The 24,891-nt window shown below is 43.4% G+C and overlaps 1 protein-coding gene across 3 annotated transcripts in view; it reads right to left on the bottom strand.

The window, feature by feature from the left end:
- The window catches only part of LOC128329334 (cytochrome c oxidase assembly factor 1 homolog), a 115,625-nt gene extending 92,847 nt beyond the window's left edge, over nucleotides 1-22,778 (bottom strand). For 2 of the 3 annotated variants that reach the window (XM_053260342.1, XM_053260343.1), the window contains exon 1: nucleotides 22,492-22,778. The gene's annotated coding sequence lies outside the window, so the exon portion shown is untranslated. The remainder of the gene's footprint in view (nucleotides 1-22,491) is intronic. The other variant, XM_053260341.1, reaches the window with a different exon arrangement.
- Between the last annotated feature and the right edge of the window lie 2,113 nt (nucleotides 22,779-24,891).

Genomic DNA, 24,891 nt, shown 5'->3' with positions numbered 1-24,891 from the left:
CTATGCTCAGGAGCTGAACCACAATGTGAGCTCCCAATCTATGTTAAACATGGGGACAAGTCGCTTAATTGGCAGTGGACTGGTCACCCCTAGATTTGGCTGCAAGCCCCATAAATTGGAGAGCGGATTAGATCCACACTCCCTCTTTCTGTGACGGGGCCCTGGCTAAGCAGACTCCAGAACTAGCTACTGCAAGTGTCTGGAATTCAAGAAGATTTTGGACTTGGAATGAAATCTAAACTCCCCTCTTCCTTTCGCAAGAGAGATAACACCTGTTGTTAACAAAGCAATCAGGCCAGGAAGCGAGGGCAGGTAAGACAGCAAACTCCATTACAATAGGGATGAGTCAGTGATGTAACTTTGAAGAGGTGCCCATCAAAACTCTTGATAGAACTATTAGGAAACCCTTCCCAGCACAGGATGCTCTGGAGGCACCTGCACACTCCAACTCTCCTCACAATCAGCCTTGAATACAATAGGCGATTCATACACCTTCCTACTCAGGAAGGACGATCAGACACAATGCATTCCAAAGAAGCCTGTATGGGCTACCCTATTCAGCAAAGTATAACCAAAAAAAGTGCCCTCAAGGCACATTTTGGGATATAAGTATCCCTAACCCCATGACCCAGTGTGCTTCCTTGGGACTCCCACTGCGAAACATCTCAGTGCCTCTCACTCAGGACCCCATCAGACTGCAACAAGGAAGAAACTCCAGCAGACCACCTTGGTGTTCCTCTCTTCAGGACAGGCGATATAGCCTCTTGCCTGGCTTCTTCAGGGCTGAACCTATCCCTCTCACTTATTTCTGAAATCTTGCCCCTCTACCTTAAAGTACCTCTCTAGCCCGCCCAGGAATTTACACATAATTTGGAACTTTAAGATAAATGTGCCCCACAATCATCTATTTTTAAACATATTTGCATTGCTTTTATGTTAGGATCACCTAGTAAATTATATTTCTTTCAATAAACTCCTTTTTGTTAATTAAAACCTCTCTCTCAAGCCGATTTTCTTGAATTCGTACACTTGCACAAATTAAGGCTGATTGGAACTGTCTCCCCTTTTGAGCTAAATTCCCCACATTCACCCGAACTAGGGGGTGCAGGCCAATCACCCTCAAGGCAGTTTCATCAACAATACTAAATAAAATCCATTAAGGCCATCAAGACATTACTAAATGCAGAGCGAGAGCACAGCAGGCTGTTTGGTGGCCTGGACTGAATATGCAAATAAAAATGTAAGTGGACAGTTGTGAGACCTGTATTAAAATGAAAACAGAGGCCCAAACCTTTAATTTTAACAAAGCTACCCAAGAGACCCTGGCAATAGGGGTATGCCAAACTGATCCACAATCAAACTAGTCCTCAGTGAACTGGGTCGGTTCAACCAGTTCGATCACAGACTGGACCAGCCCCAGTGAAAGAGGTCCGGTCTACGATCAAACCAGACTGAACCCGGTTCATCCATGGACCAGTTTGCAGTTTTGAGCACCTGCATGATGAAAGCCATTTGTGTGCTGCTGCTGCCACTGGGAGGGTGGAGGGGAGCACTGCGCAGGCCTGCCAGTAAGCGCCTTTTCTTTCAGTTTTAAAGGCACCTCTCTCTCATCACTCCCCCGCAGCATTTATTACCTTTGGAAGCAAAGGGTAATCCTCACAGGATTCCCCTTTACAGGCACTCGAATCAGTTTATGGTCCTGTCCAAATTCGGACTGAACCATGCAAACCAGCTCCACACACACACCCTACCTGGCAGCAAGTAGCTACAGACTTGTTTGTCTGGCAAGGGAATACATAATATTGTTGTTGATTATGTTTCCAGGTATATTGACGTTGCTTTGCTTACTCCCCTTTCATCCCTTCAGATCATACAAAACCTGAAAGCTATTTTTGCTAGACATGGAGTTCCTGAACTACTTGTTTTGGATAATGGATCTCAGTATGTCTCCAACAGCTGACTCTGAACATTGTACCGGTAGCCTCCATTACTCTCAATGCAATGGGGAAGTTGAACGTGCAATACAAACTTTGAAAGGGTTCTTGAAAAGGGGGGATGCTGCATATTTAGCTCCACTCCCCTTGCTTCAAGATCTTTACCGGAGAACTTCTCACAGGTCATCAGCTGAGGACCCACTTACCGCCTTCCAAGCTTAAACCCCAGTGGCCAGATCTGAAAGAATTTAAACAACAGGACATGGAGCAGAAGCGATGACAGCAGCATAATTTCAATGTTCAGCACAGGGTTCAACTATTATCAAAGTTGCTTCGTAGGGACAGTTTGGATACAAAGTGCCCAGGCATTTGGAACAGTGAAGGGGAAGCTAAAATACCTAGATCTTATAACATAAATATTCCCCAAGGCAGTGTCTATCGGAATAGTGTTCATCTTCAGAACTTTTCACGTTCAGATGGGGATGGACTGCCACAACAGCCATATCCTGTTCACAGTAGCCCAAAAGAGAGAGGCTGATGAGGAAAACAGAATGGGCGTACAAACCTGTTAAGGGAAATAGGTCAGACCTTCCCATTTGTGATAGACACAAATGCCAAATACAAGGTTAGAGTGATAAAAGTGATAATTTTAAATTAAAAGAGTACTTTTTGAGTTTAAGCTGAAAGCAGTTTAAGAGTTATAAAGATGGAAGAAGGGGAGATGTGGCAAAATACTGTACACCACTTAAATGGTTAAAGGTTTAACATTTTAAGAGGTTGAGTTAAATAAAGGAAGGACTGCTCCCCTGGGAGGCTTCTTCAGTTTGTGTTTTTCTAAAATGACTGCTGGTCTCTCTTTGCAAACACTACAAGAGCTATCAATGGCTATTAGCCACAATGGAACCTCAATGTACAGAGGCAATACATTTAAGATTATCAGATGACCGTAACAGAGAGAGAGAGAGAGATCAAACTCATATCCTGTTCATAAGCTTCCAGAAGCATCTGGGAGACTGTTGTTGGAAAAAGAATACTGGATTAAAGACTTTGGTTCACAAAGACAATTCTTATGTTTGCATTATTGTGTTGAAGTCAAAGCTGACATTTTCCTCTCTCATCTAGAGCTTTCAACAGCTTGTAGAAGCAGCCTTTATTGCATTCCAATGCAATCAAAATAAGAAGAGAGTATACCTATAAGACTTTAAAGAAGAAGCAATCAACCACCCTGTTTGATGCTGTGACTAACCTGACAACATACGCATCAGCATGACAGGACCAGAACATTCCAACTACCATCAACATAATGTGGGGATTTCCCCCCCACTTACTGAGGGTGTGCTGCAAAGATCCAAGAAGGAAAATCCTGAAGAAGTTGTTGCATAGACCCAGTATGAATCAGCATGGGCTTAGCTGAACCAAGTTATATTGTAGACATGCTTATCTTTCAAAATGTGGGCTACTTCACATAAGAAATTTTTCCTATTACTGTGTAGGAAAAAGGATATATACCATCATGACAAACTGTGTTCCCTCTAAAGTGCACGTGTGCATGCACAAACACAAAATGTCAGCCCCCCACGCAACTGTCTCTGCCAGGTGCACAGTGCTGCTTCCGCCACTGCCACCCAACTGGTCCCAGTTTCCCCCTCTCTGCCGCTACCACTGCTGCCACCGCCTCTCGGTTTCCCCCTCTCCCCAACAAGATCCCAATCGCCGCCTCCTCCTCCGGCTTCAGATGCAGATCTCATCCAAAGTCTCGTGAGAGGCCAAAGTCCTCTTGCAAGACTTCTGTCAAGATCTACAGATGGAACCAGAGGAGGACAGAGAACAGAGGTGGTGTTGGAGACGGCAGAGGCGGATGGCAGAGGCAACCCCCAGCAGCCCAGGGAACAGGCAAGATGTTGAGAGGGCAAGGAAAAATGGTTTGTGCGCTGCACAGGTCTCGTGGCAACCTTTGCTCTGTTTGTTTGTTTTTTAACTTGAAATCTAAAACACTGGAGTTTAAAAAAATAATATAACATCAAACACACAAGAAGCAACCCTGTTGTCAAATTCAATCCACCACTAAAAGCATTAATTCCTTCCTTGCATGTGTGTGTGCATGCATTAATTCCTTGATAATTATTTTTTTTAAATAAAAAAGATTAAAAAGTGTGTGCGCGTGCTCGCATGTATGAATTCCTTCCTGGTGTGTGCACCACTCCCTGCATGGTGCATTAATACGTTCCGTGTGTGTGGGTGTGCACGTGCATGCACACTGCCTTGATATTGCCGCCCAGAACAAAACTCTTTCCACTCACTCATGATCAAAAGTAGAGGCAACACTGATGACAATGCCCTTAGGTCTTAACCCTAGTAATAAATCTGCCTGCCATTAAGTCTTGGCCACACTGGGGACACATTGTTTTGTGCCTCTCATCTCCTTGAGCAGTAAAAAATTCTGGGAGAGCTTTAAAGGACAAGTTTCCTTTTGAGGAAAGAGCACTGGAGACTTAAAATAAACTGCTTATTTACAATTGTGCAGGCTGCACAAATGAGAATGTAGACATTAGTACTAGTCCCAAAGCAGTATCATTCCAATACCTCAATATTGTTGAAGCTGTTTCTGCCAGACAGAAATATCTTAGCAACTTTTCCCAAAAAGCTCCCAACACTGCTTACTCGCTCCCTCACCATATTCAAGACAACAAAAATATTTCTACTCCCTTAGAAGATGTGACACAAATATTCCACTGGTTATGAGTAATCAGAGGTCAGAAATGGTATAAAATCAGGACCCTATCAAATTGAGTGTGCATGGGGGCACATTTTGTGTAACTAAAGAACATACAAAATTATCTCAGCAAAAATTATTCCTTGATCCCTACTATGTACCACATTCATGAGATGAAAACTAATAGTCACTTGCCTTCCCTGGTGAATTCTAAATAAACTTCCTGTCCTCCCTGACCAGAGCTGGAGCTAGAAAGGCTGGTTTATGTTAGTGTTGCTATATGTTCATTATACAGCAGCACATCATTTCTCATCTAAGGCCAGGAGAAGCTCAGACTCACCAAAAGGGGTGGGAAAGGGTTGCTCAGAAAGAGTACTATGTCCAGTAATAATGAGCAAGCTTGCTCCAGAAACAAGAAGTCTAAACAGAATATAATAGAAGATTATTGCCTCAGAAGCCACCTAATGGCACAGCGGGGAAATGCTTGATTAACAAGCAGAAGGTTGCCGGTTCGAATCCCCGTTGGCACTATATCAGGCAGCAGCGATACAGGAAGATGCTGAAAGGCATCATCTCATACTGCGCAGGAGAAGGCAATGATAAACCCCTCCTGTATTCTACCAAAAGAAAACCACAGGGCTCTGTGGGCACCAGGAGTCAAAATCAACTTGACGGCACACTTTACCTTTAGTGCCTCAGACCAAGCACAAACAAAGGCCTCAGTGCAGGCAACAATGGATGGGAAATGCGAAAGATTGTTTTCCTGTTGCCAGCAGTCAAAACTATGAAGAGAAGGGTGTAATTAATAATAGAGAATAAGGAACAAGAGCTGAGGAATGGAATGGGAAGAGCAACCAGCTGAAAAAAGGGGGTTAGGTGGATTACAGCAGAAACTTAAAGGAAATATTTTGTTAATTTTAGCAGTTTAAGTATATTTGACAAGATAGGAATAGAGATGGAAATCTATATACCTTTTGCCAACACACTTTCACCAAAATTAAGCCAAAAATATAACTATTTTAAAAGTTTACATCAGGATTTCAAGAAGCATATTTAATAATTGGGTTCTCTCAAACATTAAAGATGTATTAATTTAAAATAAAGAGGAGATTCTCACGATCGGCAGGAAGCGGACTAAGGGAGCCTTGCCCACTTTTTGTCGATCGTGTGCTGCAACGGGAGCCAGGCGGCTCCTGGCAGCAGACCTCCTAAAGTACCCCTCCCCTTAGCCGAGGTTAACAGAGCGAGTGCTCCGTTAACCTCGTCTTTTTGATCGTGTGTTGCTGCAGCACGGCAACACACGAGGAGACCCCCATCGGGAGGCTGAAACAAGCCTCCCGGCCCTGGAAGGTCTCTCCAGGATGCCCCGCACACTCACGTGGGGCATCCTGGAACTTCTGGGGGCAGAGCAGCCCCCAATCCCCGCAGCCCCCGCCGGCTCTGTGATGGCTGTCTGGGCAAAGCCTCTGAAAGCTGGTCTCACTGATCATGAGACTCACCTCAAAGTCTAATATATTTCCTTGCCTCTCTTTGTCCAAAAGCACGTGAAGCAATCAATGTACAAGATGCCTTCCATTTTACTTAAAACCTCAATGAGTATTATATTCAACGAGTTGGTGAGGCCTGTCATTGGCCGGGGAAAGTCGTTTTGCGTAGATTACATTGCGAGGAGAGTTCAAGACATGAAATTCAGGAGGCCCTCTAATATTGCAGGGGGTAACATCTGTTGAAACCGCGATACTGGAAAGCTTGACCTAACCCCCCAAAATGGGGCTAGGTTCCTTAGCTAAGCAATCCACTCTCTTGGAGAGTGGATGAAGCAGCCTGCGTGGAGAGAGTGACAATTTAAACTTTAAACCTCTCCACACATCAGTTTAAAGAAGCGGGGTGCAAGAGACAAAAGTGGATGGAGCCTCCTGCGCTGCTTCTTTAAATCTCCCTGGGCACCAGCTGAGAAGCAAGTGAAATGGTTTTTTTTAATTTTTTAATTTTTTACATTTTATATCCCGCTGTTCCTCCAAGGAGCCCAGAGCGGTGTACTATATACTTAAGTTTCTCCTCACAACAACCCTGTGAAGTAGGTTAGGCTGAGAGAGACGTGACTGGCCCAGAGTCACCCAGCAAGTATCATGACTGAATGGGGATTTGAACTCAGGTCACCCTGGTCCTAGTCCAGCACTCTGACCACTACACCACGCTGGCTCTTCTGGCTATTTAAAATGGCTATTTAAACTGTATACCAATTTAGTTAGAGGGGATAGACAACCACAAATACCCGGAACTACCCACTGCAATAACTAAATTGCTATACAGTTGAAAAAGTCACTCTCCCCACTTTCTGTCCCTTATTAATGCCATTATAAGTGCAACAGAAGAATGGATGGTCCTTTGCAGCTTCAGATTGCCCCTTTAGTCATCTATACGGAGACAGTAAAGCAAAGTCTTTTCCTTCACTTCTTTTGCAAATCCAGCTAAGTCTTGCAGTTTACTGCTGAAAGATGCATTTTCAACAACATACAAATGTGGCAAGTGATTGGAATATAAAAACAAGATTTAGAGCTTTTAAGTATGTTCATTACTTGTCATAAATACATCATAAGATATTTTGTAGATATCTTTTCTACATAAGAATAATATTTAGCATTTCTATAACACCAATTAAACATAGGAACATAGGAAGCTCCATATACTGAGTCAGACCATTGGTCTATCTAGCTCAGTATTGTCTTCACAGACTGGCAGCGGCTTCTCCTAGGTTGCAGGCAAGAATCTCTCTCAGCCCTTAACCCTGTGGGTCACCAAATCCTTGTGTGTAAACCTTTGTAGATATATGATGTACAAACTACTACTCTGTATATAATTGTGCTTTGGCAACGTACTGTATGCTTTGGTAGTTTGTTGGTTCAATAAAAAAATCTTGTCCTATTAAAATAAAATAAAATCTTGTCCTATCTTGGAGAAGTCAGGGAGGGAACGTGAAACCTTCTGCTCTTCCCAAAGCGGCTCCATCCTCAGAGGGGAATATCTTACTGTGCTCACACTTCTAGCTCACACATTCAAAGCACGTTCATTATGTACCAGTATTGCCCCCATATTGCAGATGGCAGCCTAAGGCCACCCAGCAAGTTTACAGCTGAGCAGAGATTTGAACCACAGCTTGCATTCACAGCCATTCCTCCACAAAAAGATTTGCATACTGCAAAGCTTCAGTGATGGAGGCCCCTGAAGGAAAGGGGAGTATTTCTTTTATGTGAAAGATAACTTACCATTTACTAAACAAAATGACCCACTTATTTTGCTATGAAAGGCCATCATTAACATTTAGCTTTCGAATCAAGTTTTGGGGAGCAACAAATATTTCCTATTAACATACCAGAAGCAAAATTGGCTCAAAAACAAACACATAGAAAGCCCAACTATCATGGAATATAGTTTCATTTTTCAGTGCCAAGATGTCCCATTTCAGTCAGATTTTCCTGGGTTTAGAACATTTGAAGGAAAATATTTTATGCTAAAACCCTATGCAACCCAACACTTCCAAGAAATCTGGATCATATTGGACTGCTAAATTCATTTCTCAATGTGAAACACTCTGCTAGCTTTCAATCTAACTGGAAGTGGTGGGAATATATTTATTTAAATATCTTTTTAAATCAAATTCGGCTGAGGGAAGAGAATACTGTTTTGTAAGTGCAGCTAAGAAATACCCAAATCTTGAAATTTGTGCTTGTTTTCAGCCCCATTAATTAAAAATTGCCCCTGATTAACTTTAGTTGATTATGAATTTGATGTGATGTAGTTAAGAGTTGGAAACTGGCCACCACTATTACTGGCCCAAACAGTACATCTGTGTTTGGTCAGGCAAGCAACTAGTATTAGGGTCTGCAAACTCAGTAAATTCCAGATGCTGCTCTGGCTCATGAGCCCACACAGGGGCTAGTTTGCTTGTTTTTGTTAATTTTAACCCTACATACAGGATGATGCTTCCAAGAACTACTACAACAAATATTTATACAACACTTTTCAACAAAAGTTCTCAAATCAGTTTACATAGAAGAAGACGACGACTCAACTAAAGATGGCTGCCTGTCCCCAAAAGGTTCACAATCTAAAAAGAAACATAAGGTAGATACCAGCAACAACCACTGGAGAGATGCTATGCTGGGGCTGGATAGGAACAGTTGCTCTCCCCCTGCTAAATATAAGATAATCAGCATTTCTAAAAGGTACCTCTTTGCTCAGTTAGCGGGGTCAAAAACAAGCAGAAGTTCAACTTAATTCAGTGGGTTTTACTCCCAAGATTGTGGACTAACGCGTACAAATCTATTTACTAGTTCAGATAGGAGAAAGAGTTACAGTGGCCCAGTTTATACAAAACAGAATCACATCATCAAGCTAATCCTTGATTCTACCACTTCAGGCTGCAGACATGGGTTGAGGGGCACTTATTTTTAAAAAAATACCCCACCCCACACATACAGACAGACAGAAAATTAGCACATCAGGGAGAAGGCTAGGTTGAAGCCTGACAATTCCACTGACTGATAAATAGAGTGTTGTAAAAATATACTGGCTTATATACTGTGTTGCAAGCCGATCATCTAAGCAACAGGCACGCTCACTGATTCTGAGCCCCTTTAAACCCCAAAGGCGCAGCTTCCAAAGGCATGGAAGCTCCATGACTACTGAGGATGACATCACACCACACTTCCGTGAGTACACTTGGAAGCAGCAAGCACACCAGTTGGTTAGATTGACAACTTGCTGCACAGTATGCAAGTCACTTTCAAGACGTTATTGCTCAGTCTATAACATAGTAGGGCATCCCAGTGAAGCCAACACCATATATCCTTTTAGCTAAAATGATACCTTAGACCAGGGATTGTCAACGTGTGGGTCCCCAGATGTAATTGGACTTCAACTCCCATAATTCCCAACCAAAAGCCTCTGGGGCTGGGGATTATGGGAATTGAAGTCCAATAACATCTGGGGACCCACACGTTGAGAAACCCTGCCTTAGACATTTTGGATAGGAAACCAGCTGTGAACTATGTAAAATATTAAAATATTTTAAGAACCTTCCAGGGTTGATTTGATTTAAATCAAATTTATTTATTTAAAATATTTCTATACTGCCCAAAACTTGTGTCTCTGGAGGGTTTACAATTAAAATCATTTAAAACATTAAAAACCCAGTATTAAAAATTTTAAAACTATACATCTAATTAAAAGTCTGGGTGAATAAATGTGTCTTCAGTGCCTTTTTAAAAGTTGCCAGAGATAGGGAGGCTCTTATTTCATAAGAGACCATATTCCAAAGTCCAGGGGCAGCAACAGAGAAGGCCCGTTCCTGAGCCACCAGACGAGTTGGCGGCAACTGCAGACGAATTTAAATCACTATTCAAATTACTACTCAAGAATATATAATCATTTTCTTAAAAATTACATTCTTGTTGTCTAATATAACCTTAATACATATTTGGAGATAGATGTAGGTTTCAGTTTTAGAAGGTAGGTGACTAACAAGCAGAAGGTTGCCAGTTTGAATCCCTGCTGGTACTATATCGGGCAACCAAAGAAAACAGGGAACACAGACCAATATAAAAACTAGCCCAAAATAACCGTGATCATATAATCCTCTAAAACACAAGAGGGCCAATCACAATGAAACTAAACTAATAAAAAATGAAAAAAAAATTATAACTCAATGAAGGTAGAACCAATATGAAAATCAATATTCCATTGGATGGAATAAGAATTTGTGTTGGAAATTGTTTAGTCACTGCAGTTTAGTGTAAATATATTGTAACATAATTTTTGAGTCCATGTATATTACTCATTAGTTGTATAAGATTTATAGAAGGGTTTTCAGTAGGATTCTACATTTGCATTTGTAATATTATCTTTTCATATTGGTTCTACCTTCATTCAGTTAGAACATTTTTTTCGTTTTTTATTAGTTTGGTTTCATTGTGATTGGGCCTCTTGCGTTTTAGAGGATTATATGATCACAGTTATTTCGGGTACTATATTGGGCAGCAGCTATAAAGGAAGATGCTGGAAGGAACAATCTCATACTGCGCGGGAGGAGGCAATGGTAAACCCCTCCTGTATTCTACCAAAGAAAACCACAGGGCTCTGTAGGTGCCAGGAGTCAAAATCAACTCGACAGCACACTTTACCTTTACACACTATAATGCGTACACCCTTCTCATAATACTGTTTCATTCGGGCAATGAGGCCCTGCATTTCACTGTTACACTGTTTGCATTTTGCACGCATGCTTTCTTACCCACAGGTAAAGGAACTTCATTAAAATATTCCCAAATGGGGTTTCTTTTACAGCCTGCTGCAATGATAAGTGTTTCCCTTCTCCAATGGAGGATACACTTGGAAAGAATTTCCTCAGGACTGCATGAATATGTTCTGTTCACTTTTGAAACTTTTGGTTTCACTTCCTATTCCCTTCCCCTCCCCATCCCAGGCATTTATATCCAGACTCCTCCTCCTTGCTCAGATCTACTCCATCCCCCCAAATACTCCATTCATTCATTGACCTCCTTTGTCTTTGCACTTGTGGAGGAGGGGAGCAAGGACTTGACTATGTGTGTGTGCTGCATGTACACCACCTGCAGAACAGGCCTATTCAGGTCTGTTCTCTCTCATCCCCATATACTGCTGTTAACATGTTCATAGAATATAATTATGATTAATATTTCTGATGATATCTTTGACTATGAAGTATTTTTTAAAATCAATTTAAATTTTAAAAATCCAGTTTTTATTTTATTTTTTTAAATCATCCTCCATTTTTATCAACTCTGGTACCTTCAGTCTTAGCTTTAGGAGAGAACTGCTTAAGACAGAAGATTTAGAACATACTGATGGAAGGTTTTATTTTTCTCCTAAACTGGAAATAACCTTAACGGCACCTTCACATTTTTCCTTCAGTCTGACATATTTTAAAAGCAGTACTATTTACAAGTTTTACCAACCACTTGACTCTACTGTTAAAACTGTAATAGAATAGAAAATATGTTCACATAAATTTAAAACAAAAATATTGTTAAAAACCTGTAAGATGTGGTCATTAGACTACAGAAGAGGCAAATAAGAAGCTGGAGGGGAAAACATTCTTATATTGCACCCTAATATAGGGGAAAGTAACTCTTCTACTATCATCAGTACAACAGAGAAACAGGTGGCCTTCCTACATTTAGGAAACATCTGAATTGAAGCAGCAGTGGCTTAAGCTTTCCCCCAGAGACCCTATTTTCAATGTAAATAAAAAGTACAAAGAAAAGAGAAACAAAGACTAACAGGGCAGACAGGGAGGCGGAATCCCTTACACCAATACAAGAAAAATGTAGTAGCCGACATATGGTGTGTAACAGGCTTTACAAGATTAAAGGCTGCAATCCTAAGCACACTTGCAAGGAAGTAAATCTCATGAACTCAGTAGAGCCTGCTTCCAAGTAAATGTGTTTAAGATCAGCAGTAAAACTCACAATTGGGGAAATGACCAGTTTGCATTTCACAGTGGAAATCCCCCTCTAGTGGTTATATGCTGGAGTTTAAATGCTAGCATATCTCAAGTGTACCACCTATCTTCACCCTGGACTGGACACCATTCTAAAGAACATGAAAATAAATATAAGTTTGTATTCCTAAACCAAAATACATATGTGCCAAAAAATAAGAAATGCTATGTTACCCATAGCATTTGGGGGTGGGTGAAGTGTCAAACCCTTTGATGTGTATTTTGTGTGGTACTCACTCAGTGCTAGAAAAAACATCTTTCATATGCCTTTTGTCAGGGTAGTTAAGGGTGCTGATCAAGAGTTTGGCCACAATTCAATTTCAAACAGACGCACTTGTGCCTACTAATTTCAATTCCAATTGCTCTCTTTGTTTTTTAAAAATTAAAGGCATTATGAAAACTAGTTTCAACCTTCACTCTGCCTAAGGAGTTTATGTTGGATGACTCATGTACACCACATATTCATGGCTTCACACACCAGTGTTGTTAAAAGTCAGAACTGGAAACACTTGGCCCATGATTATTTTTCCTGTGGAACACACAGGGCCAGTTCAGACTGTACTCTTCTGGCCCACACAATGAGAAGTTGAAAACACGTCCTGACATATTTCACAGATGTCTTCCCAGCGTGTTCCTTTATCACTTGTGGGAGGGGAGTAGTTCATCCAAACCACTAATCTACACACAACTAGTATTTGGGCCACTTGTAGAGTGGTGGTTTGGAAGACCCAGACCCTGCCCCACCCATGCCATAAATGAACTTGTCAGGAGGCCATCACAACATTCACAAAATACATCAGGATGAGCATGATCTCAGCGTTCCCATCCCATTTCAATTGCATGGGCTGGAAACACCATTGCTGCAATGGGGACCACACGGCAAAGCTCTCTGCCTGGCCCAAAGTCCACAGAAGTGGAAATGGCCCAACCTGGATCCTGCTTCTCAAAAGAGGTGCAGTTTGGGGAAGGTGCTGAGTGGAGAAGAAATCCAGAGGCACTATCTCTCCTGTGTTGCAGGAAGAACTGGGTGGGGATGTTCTGAAGACAGCAGCCATTCCTCAAGGTAACAATATTTGCAACAACAACAAAAAGAAGGGGGGGTAGAAAAGCCCTGATCTTTAATGCATATTTAAGATCTGAATGTGTTAAAGCGTACAGTTTTATTTATTTATCATATGTATAAACTGCCAGTCATAGGAATCTCCCAGTGGGGTACCGGGAGTAAAAATTCAGTACTGTAGTGTACACAGTAAAAATAAAAATTATAACTTAGTTGAAAATCAAACAATTAAAACAGTTTTTGAAAAATTTCACACTAAGCCTGAGAAAACAGGTGTGTCTTGAGGATTTTTTTTTTTTTAAGGCAACCAGAAATGGAGGAGTCTTGTACTGAAAGGGAGCCCATTCCAAATCCCTGGGACAGGCACAGAGAAGGTTTGGTCCCACAGGAGCATCCTCTCTGACTCGCTTCAAAAGTGGACACTTGGTATACGGAAGAACTACAGGGGCTGAAAAGCAAGGAAGATGACCAGAATGCAAGTGGTGAAAGACTTGACTCGAATCCAATTACATTATAACACATTTGAAGATCTATGCTCAGATGATACGTGCAGCAAAGAAGTGATTGTTTTCTGCCCATATTGCATCTGCAAGCTCATGTACAGAGGAGTTGTTCAGGGTTGTGAGAGGACTAGTATGCGCCTCTCCTCCCTTGAATCAGAATTTAGAACCATCATTACACACTGTGACATTTTAAATGAGTTCTTTGTGGATAAAATCTCTCATATTTGGGCTGACAAACTCAGATCCCACAACTACTGCAGTGTCCGGAGGTGTCCAGCAACAACTCTTACGTGGTTAGGCTGGATCAGTTTCAGTTTGTGAGTCCTGAGGATGTGGACAAGTTGCATGGAGCGGTGTGACCTACCACCTGTTCTCTTGACCCTTGACCAACATGACTTATGCTATCAGGCAGGGGCTGTTGTAGGGGCTGTTGTAGACCGGGTAGATTATATAAATGCTTCTCTGAGGGAGGAAAGGATGCCTCCTTGCCTTAAGGAGGCAATCATTAGAACATAACATAAGAACATAAGAACAGCCCTGCTGGATCAGGCACAAAGCCCATCTAGTCCAGTATCCTGTTTCACACAGTGGCCCACCAGATGCCTCTGGGGAGCCCACAGACAAGAGGTATGTGCATGCCCTCTCTCCTGCTGTTGCCCCCCAGCAACTGGTATTGAGAGGCATCGTGCCTCTGAGGCTGGAGATGGCTACTAGTCTGATGGCTGTAGGCAATTGATAGACCTGACCTCCATTGAATCTGTCTAAGCCCCTTTTAACACATCCCATGGCAAAGAATTCCATTGATTAATTATGCACTGTGTGAAAAAGTACTTCCGCTTGTCAGTCCTAAATTTCCCAGCCTTCAGTTTCATGTGGTGACCCCTGGTTCTAGTGTTCTGAGAGAGGGAGAAAAATTTCTCTCTGTCTACTCTCTCCACTCCATGCATAATTTTATACACTCTGATCATGTCTCCCCTTAGTCACCTCTTTTCCAAGGTAAAGAGCCCCAGATGCTGTAGCCTTGCCTCATAAGGAAGGTGCTCCAGGCCCCCAATCATTTTGGTTGCCCTCTTCTGAACTTTTTCCAGTTCTATAATATCCTTCTTAAGATATGGTGACCACAGTACTCCAGATGTGGCTGCACCATAGATTTGTATAAGGGCATTATAATATTAGCAGTTTTATTTTCAATCCCCCTCCTAATGATTCCTAACATGGATTAAGCTTTTTTTCACAGCTGCCGCGCACTGAGATGACACTTTCAATTAGCTGTCCACCACGACCCCAAAACCTCTCTCCTGGTCAGTCACCAACAGCTCAGATCTCATCAGCGTATATGTGACGTTGGTGGTTTTTGCCCGATGTGCATCACTTTACACTCACCTACACTGAACCCCATTTGCCATTTTGTCACCCAGTCCCCCAGTTTGGAGAGAACTTTTTGGAGTTCCTCACAATCTGTTGCACATTTCACTACCCTAAATAGTTTAGTGTCATCTGCAAATTTGGCCACTTTGCTGGTCACCCCAACTTCTAAATCGTTTATGAACAATTTAAAGAGCACTGGTCCCAGTACCGATCCCTGGGGGACCCTACTTCCTACATCCCTCCATTGTGAAAACTGTCCATTTATTCCTACTCTCTGTTTCCTGTCCTTCAACCAGTTACCTATCCACACATGAACGTGTCCCCTTATCAGGGGCGTAGCCAGCCCGCTGGCGGCCCGTGTGTGGCCGCGGCAGGAGCCCTGATAGCCCCGTCCCCCGCATCTGACGTCAGACACGGGATAGCCACGCCCCCGCATCTGACGTCAGGCGGGGGGCGTGGTCTGTCTCCCGAACGGAGCCTTGAGAATCCGTTCGGGAGCTGAATCTTAACAGCTGAAGGGGCCACGCGACCCCTTCAGGAGCTAGTTAGGCTGGCGCTGTGTTCGCAGCACGCAGCCAGGAACTACTCTTCCCTGCCTTTTCAGGGAAGAGCCGCTCCTGGCTGGCACTGCAAACGCAGCGCCAGCCTTAGTTTAGCTCCCGAAGGGGCCGCGCGGCCCCCGCTCGGAAGCTAAACTACCACCCCCGTGTCTGACATCAGATGTGGGGAGCGTGTCGGGGCCGCTCTTGCGGCCCCTGATTGGTCACCGGCCCGGGTTCTTTGGACCCGTTGGCCCAATGGTGGCTCTGCCCCTGCCTCTTATCCCATGACTTCTAAGTTCACTCTAGAGCCTTTGGTGAGGAACTTTATCAAAAGCTTTTTGGAAGTCTAAGTATTCTATGTCAACCGGATCACCTTTATCCACATGCCTGTTGACGCTCTCAAAGAACTCCAAAAGGTTAGTGAGGCAAGACTTGCCCTTGCAGAAGCCATGCTGGTTCTGCTTCAACAAGGCCTGTTGTTAATTTTTAGCTTTTCAAGACAGTTTAGAACATCATCCCTTGTCACCTCAAATTAACCAAGTTCCTCAGCTGTTAAACCTGAAAAACTCATTCTGGAGAGGGTATATGGTCAGTATCCTCCACCATGGACAGATGAAAATAACTCATTCAGTTTCTCTGCAATCTCCTTATCCTCCTTAATAATTATTCCTTTCACACCCTCATCATCTAAGGGTCCAACCGCCTCCCTGGCAGGTTTGCTACTTCTGATATATTTAAAGAAGTTTTTGTTATTCCCCTTGATACTTCTAGCTATATGCCCCTCAAACTCTCACTTTGCATCCCTTATTGTGTCCTTGCATTTCTTTTGCCAGAGTTTATGTTCCTTCCTGTTCTCTTCATTTGCGCAGGACTTCCATTTTCTGAAGGAAGTCTTCTTCCCTTTTATAGCTTCCCTGACTCTACTTGTTAGCCACACTGGCATTCTCCTGAACTTGGTGGTACCCTTCCTCCTGCTTGGTATACATTCCAACTGTGCTTCTAGTACTATGGTTTTAAATAAGTTCCATGCTTTCTGGAGTGATTTGACCCTCCTGACTTTCCCTTTCAACCTCCTTCTTTCCAGTCCCCTCATTTTTGAGAAGTTTCCTCTTCTGAAGCCCAACGCATCTGTCTTGGACTTCCTTGACAATTCTCCACTCGCATCTATGCTGAATTGGGTCACACTATGGTCACTGCTACCCAATGGTTCTGGAATGAATGGTTCTCGCACCAGCTCCTGGGCAACACACAGGATTAAATCCAAAGTTGACATCTCTCTGGTTGGTTCCACGACTAACTGTTCTAAGTCACAGTTATTTAGCATATCCAGAAATTTGGACTCTCTCATTACCTGAATGTGAATTTACCCAATTTATGTGTGGATAGCTGAAGTCACCCGTTATTACTGCCCTGTCTCTCTTTGATGCTTCTCTTATTTGTTTCTCCAACTCCAGGTCATTCTCAGTGCTTTGATCCAGAGGGCGATAGCATGTCCCTAGTAACACATTTCCTTTCAGTCTTCGTAATGTTACCCATAATAATTTTGTGGAGGACTCTGGTCCACCTAGGTTTTCTAGCTTATTGGAATCCATCCCTTCTTTGATATACAGTGCCACTCCTCCCCCAACCCTCCCCTCCCTGTCCCTTCTAGAGTTTATATCCAGGAATAATCGTGTCCCACTGGTTCTTATCATTCCTCCAGGTTTCTGTTACACTCACGGTATCTATGTTCTCGTTAGTAACCAAATACTCCAGCTCACCCATCTTGGCTTGGAGGCTTCTGGCCAGGTTCCTCACCTGGTGTTGGTGTGTGCTAACCCCCTTACCATCATTTGACCTATTTGGCAAGCTGTCCTGTGTTTCCTTCTGCTCAACTCCTGGCTCTACTCTGTCCCCTTCTGGTTTATCTGAAACATGTCCACCCTCATACCTTAGGGGATTTTGCCAGCTGAAACAGATAAACACCCTGTTCCCGATAGCAATCCCCCAGGCATCATTTTAAAAGCTGCTCTGCAAGCTTCTTGATTAGACCTCCTTGATTAGACCTCCTTGATTAGACCTCTTCTGAAGAAGCTTGCATTGAATCCCTTAGTTAAGCAACTATAGGCCTGTCCAGTTTTCCATGGCTGGAAAAGGTAATTGAGAGGGTGGTGGCTTCTCAGCTCCAGGCAGTCTTGGAGGAAACTGATTATAGACCAGGCCTGCTCAACTTTGACTCTCCTGCAGATGTTGGCCTACAACTCCCATAATCCCTGGCTATTGGCATCTGTGGCTGGGGATTATGGGAGGAGTTGTCCAAAAACAGGTGGGGGCCCTAAGTTGAAAAGACCTGATCTAGACTGATTTCAAACTCCAACGGGGAATTGGCAGAGATAGCGTAAATCTGTTGGTCCTTTTGGTTCTCTCGGTGGCTTTTTATTCTATTGACCATCGTATCCTCCTGGAGCGTCTGAGGGGGTTGTGGGTGGGAGACACTGCTTGGCAGTGGCTCTGCTCCTACCTCTCAGGCAGATTCCAGATGGTATCCCTTGGAAACTGTTGCTCTTCAAAATCTGACCTTTTATATAGTCCCCCAGTGCTCCATATTGTTTCCAGTGCTTTTTAACATCTACATGAAACCTATGGGAGAGCTGATCAGGAGATTTGGTGCAAGGTATTATCAATATGCTGAGGACACCCAAAACTATTCCTCTATGTAAACATCATCAGGAGAAAGCATAACCTCCAAAAATGCTTGCCTGAAGGTACTGAGGGGCTGGATCAGGGATAACAAACTGAGACTAAATCCAGATAAGACGGAGATACTTATCGTGCAGGGACAGAACTCAGGAGACTATTTTGATCTGCCTGTTCTGGATGGGGTCACACTTCCCCATGAGGAACAGGTATGCAGTATGGGGGTGCCTTTGGATCCAAACCTCTCCCTGGTGTCCCAGGTTGAGGCAGTGGCCAGGGGGGCTTTCTATCAGCTTTGGCTGATACACCAGATGTGTGTTTCTTGAGATAAACAACCTCAGAACAGTGGTACATATGCTGGTAACCTCCAGACTTGATTACTGCAATGCGCTCTATGTGGGGCTGTCTTTGTATGTAGTTCGGAAACTGCAGTTGGTACAGAATGCGGCAGCCAGGTTGGTCTCTGAGTCATCTTGGAGAGACTATATTATTCCTATACTAAAAGCTACACTGGCTACCAATAGGTTTCTGGGCAAAATATAAGGTGCTGGTTATAATCTATAAAGCCCTGAACATCTTAGGCCCTGGGTATTTAAGAGAACATCTTCTTCGCCATGATCCCCACTGAGATCATCTGGAGAGGTTCGTCTGCAGTTGCCACTGTCTTGTCTGGTGGCTATTTAGGCACGGGCCTTCTCCGTTGCTGCTCTGAAGCTTTGGAATGTTCTCCCTCCTGAAATAAGAGCCTCCCGATCTCTGATAACTTTTAAGAAAGCAGTTAAGACACATTTGTTCACCCAGGCTTATAATTAGACTTACAGTTTTTAACACTGTGTTAAATTTCAAGTTTTAATGTTTTAACATTTTAATTTTGTTTTAATTGGTACTGTTTTATTGTAAACTGCCCAGAGACATAACTTTTGGGCAGGATATAAATATTTATGATTGCCAGATGAAATGAGCCAAGTTGGGCAGTTGATTTTTCTTCAGCAATATATCCTTTAAAAACATTCTCACATGGTAAATCTAGCAAAAGAGAGACTTAAACTGGCTGTTACTTAGTGTAATAATATGGAAACAATTCTATATTGTCTCATTTTTTGGCCGAGGGGAGGGGCTACAGTGGGCAATGCAATACCATCACTGAACATTTTGTAGTGTTAGCTCGGAATTACTTTGCTTCCTTTAGATCAAGCTAGATTTTTTTTTTAGTTCTTCAAATTTGTTATCTAAATGCTAGAAACACTATATTAACCGTGAAGTACTGAGCTACAAATTTAATCTACAGAAAAAGCTCCACTTCATTTTAGGAGATTTAATTCATACATATCCCATGCTTCTTTCAGGATGCTCTGGGGCTTAACAAAGTTCCTGGACAATCTCTTACCCAGGCACAGACTTAACATGTTTGCTTTAACATACTTGGGATACACAAAATGAATGCATATACTTGCTGAGGTTTTCAGCATAGTTCAAGTGATTTGAGACTGAAGATGAGAAAAGTGCTAGTAAAATAGCATGTGGAGCAGTAGCATAGGAAGGCTGACGGCCGTCACAGCACAGGATGAGAGGGCAAGCGCTGTACCCTGTACTCCACCCCCATCGCTGCCAGGCACACTACCCCACGCCGGCCACACTCCTTCTGCTTGTGTCACCATGCCAATGCAGGGGGCATTCCCTGCACTAGGCACAGACACATGGCCCATCCATCCAGCGAGCACTTTCTCCACTGGTCCAACTGAGTGCTTCTTTCCTCTCACTCACTCACACTGATACAGGTGGAAGGGTGTGGTCAATGCAGGGTAGTGCATCCAGTGACAGTGCACAGCAACAGGGGGTGTGCTGGGGGTCGATGGGGTGTGTCGGGAGCCCCTGCACACACACACACCTGAGACCCAGAGACATTTATGCCCCATTGTGCAATGGTGACTACATTACGGATGTGCAAAGTATTGCAAGGCAGAATCTAGCCACAGCCCTGTTAGAAGTGTTTCAGTTTTACTTAGATATGCAAGCTTATGTCTAAGCCTCAGAATAGGTAAATACAAAAAAGACATTTTCCAGGTGGCGATTCATAGCTGCTTAATTTCCATTACATTTATGGGATGTTCAGATGGCGCACTGCCCTGTCTGGCTTTTTTTCCTGGCAATTGGCCCTTCAATGTGTGAAATAATCATCTTTTTAAAGTTGTACTTTAAACAGTCCTAAAAACAGCAGTGTGGAATATTGTAAGAGTTAGGAACAACCATATGGAAAACTAAGCCAAAACTACCCCCGCTAACTGAGCAAAGAGACATCTTTTAAAGTGGTGATTCTCTTATATTTAGCAAGGGTGAGAGCAACTGGCCCTATCCAACCCCAACACAACAATAACAACAACAAATATTTATATACTGCTTTTCAACAAAAGTTTCCAAAGCAGTTTACATAGGGAAATAATGAATAAATAAATAATGAATAAAGGGGTTTGAGCTGTTTAATTGGTTTTATTATGTTTTAATAGTTTGATTTTAATTGTTAATTTGTTTTGTTTTTATCATGCTGTAAACCACCCTGAGCCATTTTGGAAGGGCGGTATACAAATTAATAATAATTAATTAATTAATAATAAATAAATAATAAATCCTTTTGGCAGATATATATACAAGAGCCCAGACAGAAGAGGCACAGACAAAGGGTGAGAATGTTACTACAAAGTGAGGCCAGAAGGCCCAGCAATGTTCTGAAGTGGAGCAGAAATGCAAATGAGATCCAGCTTTCTTTTTCTTTCTTTCTTTTTTTTTTGACAGTTCAGATTGAGATCCATCTTTTGGATGTAAAGTGTGCCGTCCAGTCGATTTTGACTCCTAGCTCCTCCAGAGCCCTGTGGTTTTCTTTGATAGAATACAGGAGAGGTTTACCATTTCCTCCTCCAGCGCAGTATGAGATGAAGCCTTTCAGCATCTTCTTATATCACTGCTGCCCAATATAGTACTAGTGGGGATTCGAACCAGCAACCTTCTGCTTGTTAGTAAAGCATTTCCCCATTGCACCACTTACTGTGGCTTAAGCCATACTCAAATAAACGTTGGCAAAAAGGATACACAAAGAGAAAACAATTATTACTTTTGGTACTGAGCTACACCTTGTTCAGCCCCAAAATTATGGTATCAAATCTGCATATAATTTCCAAATCAGCAACTTCATGCTGAAAAGTCTGTTTAAAACTGTTTTGTTTTGCTGAAGTAAAACTTTAAGGTCTATTACTGAATGTCTAGGGAGAGTAAGTAATACTTTTAACAAACTTGGAAGATTAATCACCAATTTAGAAGAGGAGAACTGAGACACTGGCACAAATCTATGTTGTGAATGTGCTGTTTGTATTGTTAGCATTTTGAAGATTTATTCCCCCTTCATATCATAAGAATTGTCTTCATAGGACACACCTGGTTTAAAAAACTGAGGTAAGTAGTATAGGATCCGATGTTCAGACTTTGAGTATTCATTAATGTACACACCTGCTTACAATCTTGTTCTTCTTACTATACCATCTTATGGCACATCTAATACCACCTAATGGCACAGCGGGCATGAGGTTACCAGTTTGAATCCCTGCTGGTGAAACACCTATATTGGGCAGCAGCGATATAGGAAGATGCTGAAAGGCATCATCTGATACTACACCGGGCGGGGGGGGGTGGGGGTTGGCAATGGTAAATCCCTCCTGTATTCTACCAAAGAAAAAACACAGGGCTCTGTGGTCGCCAGGACTTGAAATCGACTCGACCGCACACTTTACCTTGAAGAAAAACAGAAGGGGATGAGGAGAAAAGCATTCAGACGTGAACACATCAGCTTCTGTTACTGCATTCCCCATTAAACTTCATGCCTCACGTTTTAGGTTTCTAAAAAAGCCTAAAACCAAAAGTAAAAGCGTCTACATTCCCCTATAATAGTAAACAGTTCGCTCTGCTGATCACATAACACGCCGATATTTCAAACCCTAAATACGTTAGTCTGCGAAACATAATAGCACTGCAAATCATTGCTATTCCCCACATCTTTGTATTTTTATTATGTTTTTAAGCATGTGCGGGGCTGTACTTGAGAAATGCTCGTGTATTGCTCTAGGTGCCGTCTTGCTATGTCACAACTGGGATACATCCGAAACTCACCGAGCTTGAAGTACAAGGTACGAACGCAGCAGAAAGGGCCTGGTGAAAGCAAGTTGGGAGACTTCATGCCTCTTCTCTGGGCGCAGACATGTTGGAAATTCTCACTAGGGAACTACTTCACACACTCACTCACTGGCGCTGCCGCAGCGCGTTTTTAGAAAAGAGGCCGGCTATGGTGCTGAAGGATGTCGGGGGCGGGGACAATTCCTTATTTACAGTTTATCATTCGCTAACCTGGGAAAGCAGTTACTGATGCAGCTCTGTTACACCGAGTTCGGCGGGGGTTACTCCAAGTTAGGCTGCAGTGCGAATGCATACAAGTACTTAGCAGTAAACCCCCATTGCATTCAGTAAGCGTTATCCCCCAGTTTGCGTGGTAAACTCGGGCTGTTTTTTGTATCGCTGAATAAAGTGTTTTATGATATTTGCCTCGTGCGGCCTTACCTCTGAGGAACGACGGTGATCCAACCTATAACGTTGTCGGGTTGTGTGTGTGTTTTTTTAAAATGTTTCTGCTCTTGACATATAAATTTAAAACTCTGCAACTTCTTACAAAGGGCAATAATTTTGTTTTTTAAAACTATTATTTTACTATGGCCACACACAATTTAATTGCCTGTATTCGGAAAGTAAAGTACCGAATAAAGTACTCAGGAGGAGTGTTCTGAGCAAACAACTTGGCTGCCTGTTTGCAGTCTTATGAAACTTACTAGGGAGTAAGTCACTGAACTTTGCAGGACACACTTCTGAGAGAACAGCTTTGGATTGCACTGCAAGCCTAGGCACAGTTAGCTGGAAGTAAGTTCAGCTGAAATCAGTTTACTTCTGAGTGAATATGTTTAGAATTGGGCCAAAAAAGCTGCATCTGAACATTACATTACCAGGAAGTCATATTCTTCTAAATGAAATTCATGGGATTGGGCAGTGCAGTCTGAGAATTTAGCACCAAGGCATCTAGAGGAGCATTGTACAAAATATACAAAGATGCAGAACAAATATATTCAGGGAGAGGCTCCTAAGCCCCATTTAGACATTATGTTGTACAAGCCCTATCCAGACAACAGATACATGTTTTTATGTGAATGACTGCACCCGGTTCAAACAAACAAGGCCCCAGCACACAAAGAGGCAATGCGCTGAGATCATGTCTGCTAGCGATGTACATGGAACTGGTTCGAACAGCGGGCGGTTCTGCTGGTTTGAAGGCAGGGGTGCATCTTTAAGGGCAGGGGAGAGTACACCTACCCTTCCTTCTGCTTTCCCCCCGCTGGTGCTCCATTTTCTTAAAGTCAATTTTCTTAAACTCCATCTGCTTAAAGTCTACCTCCCTGCCACCCTGTTGCCCCCTTTTCCGGAAATAACTGGAAATATCCGATGTGCCTGCGCCCACCGGGCATGGGCATGTTGCAGGCGCACATGGCAGGCATGTATGCACACGGCAGGCGCATGCATGCAATGGGCATGATGTGTGCGCCTGTGCCCTGCCCATTCAAGCACGTTGAATACTTCTGGTTACTTCCGGAAAAGGGGGCAACAGGGCGGCAGGGAGATACACTGCCGCCCCGATGGACTTTAAGAAAGCGAAGCGCTGGCAAGGGAAAAGAGGAGGGAGGGATAAGTGCACCCCTCCCGCCTTCAAACCACCCCATCCGGTTCCATACACATCCCTAATGTCTGTCTGACATCACTGAAGGACGTCCCAACATGCTGTTGGGATGTCCTTCAGTTATATTGGGGTGGGTGTGCTCTCAATGTGTCCCCTCCCCTCTTTGCGTATGAGGACCATATTAGTCTGAACTGACTCTATGTCCATTTTAAAAGTGAACTGGGTACAGATACCTCAAGTGCATGGTACAGATAGGAAGTAGACTGCTGTACTTGTGTTCAGAGGCACTCTAACCCCCGGACCTTGGGACCCGAGTCCGTGGCCTCCAAGGTCCGGGGGGCCCTCCAAATGTCCCAGGGGGCTCCTACAGCCACCCTATGCCTGCCCACCATGGTCGGTGAACCTACGTGGGTTGTTTTTTTTTTTAAAATCAAAGCTGCCGAACAGCGGGGGGGGGCTGCCGGGGGGGTAGCCAAGCAGTCGACCTCCTCCCCCCACCCCCGGTGGTGGCGGCAATGATGGTGGGGAGCAACCGCTGGGCACGTCCTCTGGGCACATCCTCTGTGACATCACAGGCTTGCGACAATCTTCCTCTGAACTGTGTGCAGGCGTGCTTTGCAGTTCACTACAGCCACTGGGCTGAGAGGATGTGCTCAGCGGTTGCTCCCCCCCACTGCCATGGTGGTGGTGGGGAGAGGAGGAGGTCGACTGCTTGGCTGACCCCTTCTGCTCGGCTAACAAAGCAGCTCTTTTGGTCATCAGCTAGCCAGGAGTGAAGGGAGACTTCATGGCTG

This window comes from Hemicordylus capensis, chromosome 6 (genome assembly GCF_027244095.1).
Source record: "Hemicordylus capensis ecotype Gifberg chromosome 6, rHemCap1.1.pri, whole genome shotgun sequence".
NCBI lineage: Eukaryota > Metazoa > Chordata > Lepidosauria > Squamata > Cordylidae > Hemicordylus > Hemicordylus capensis.
The sequence above is the reverse complement of the archived record's forward strand: the minus strand, read 5'-3'. Positions and strand labels throughout refer to the sequence as shown.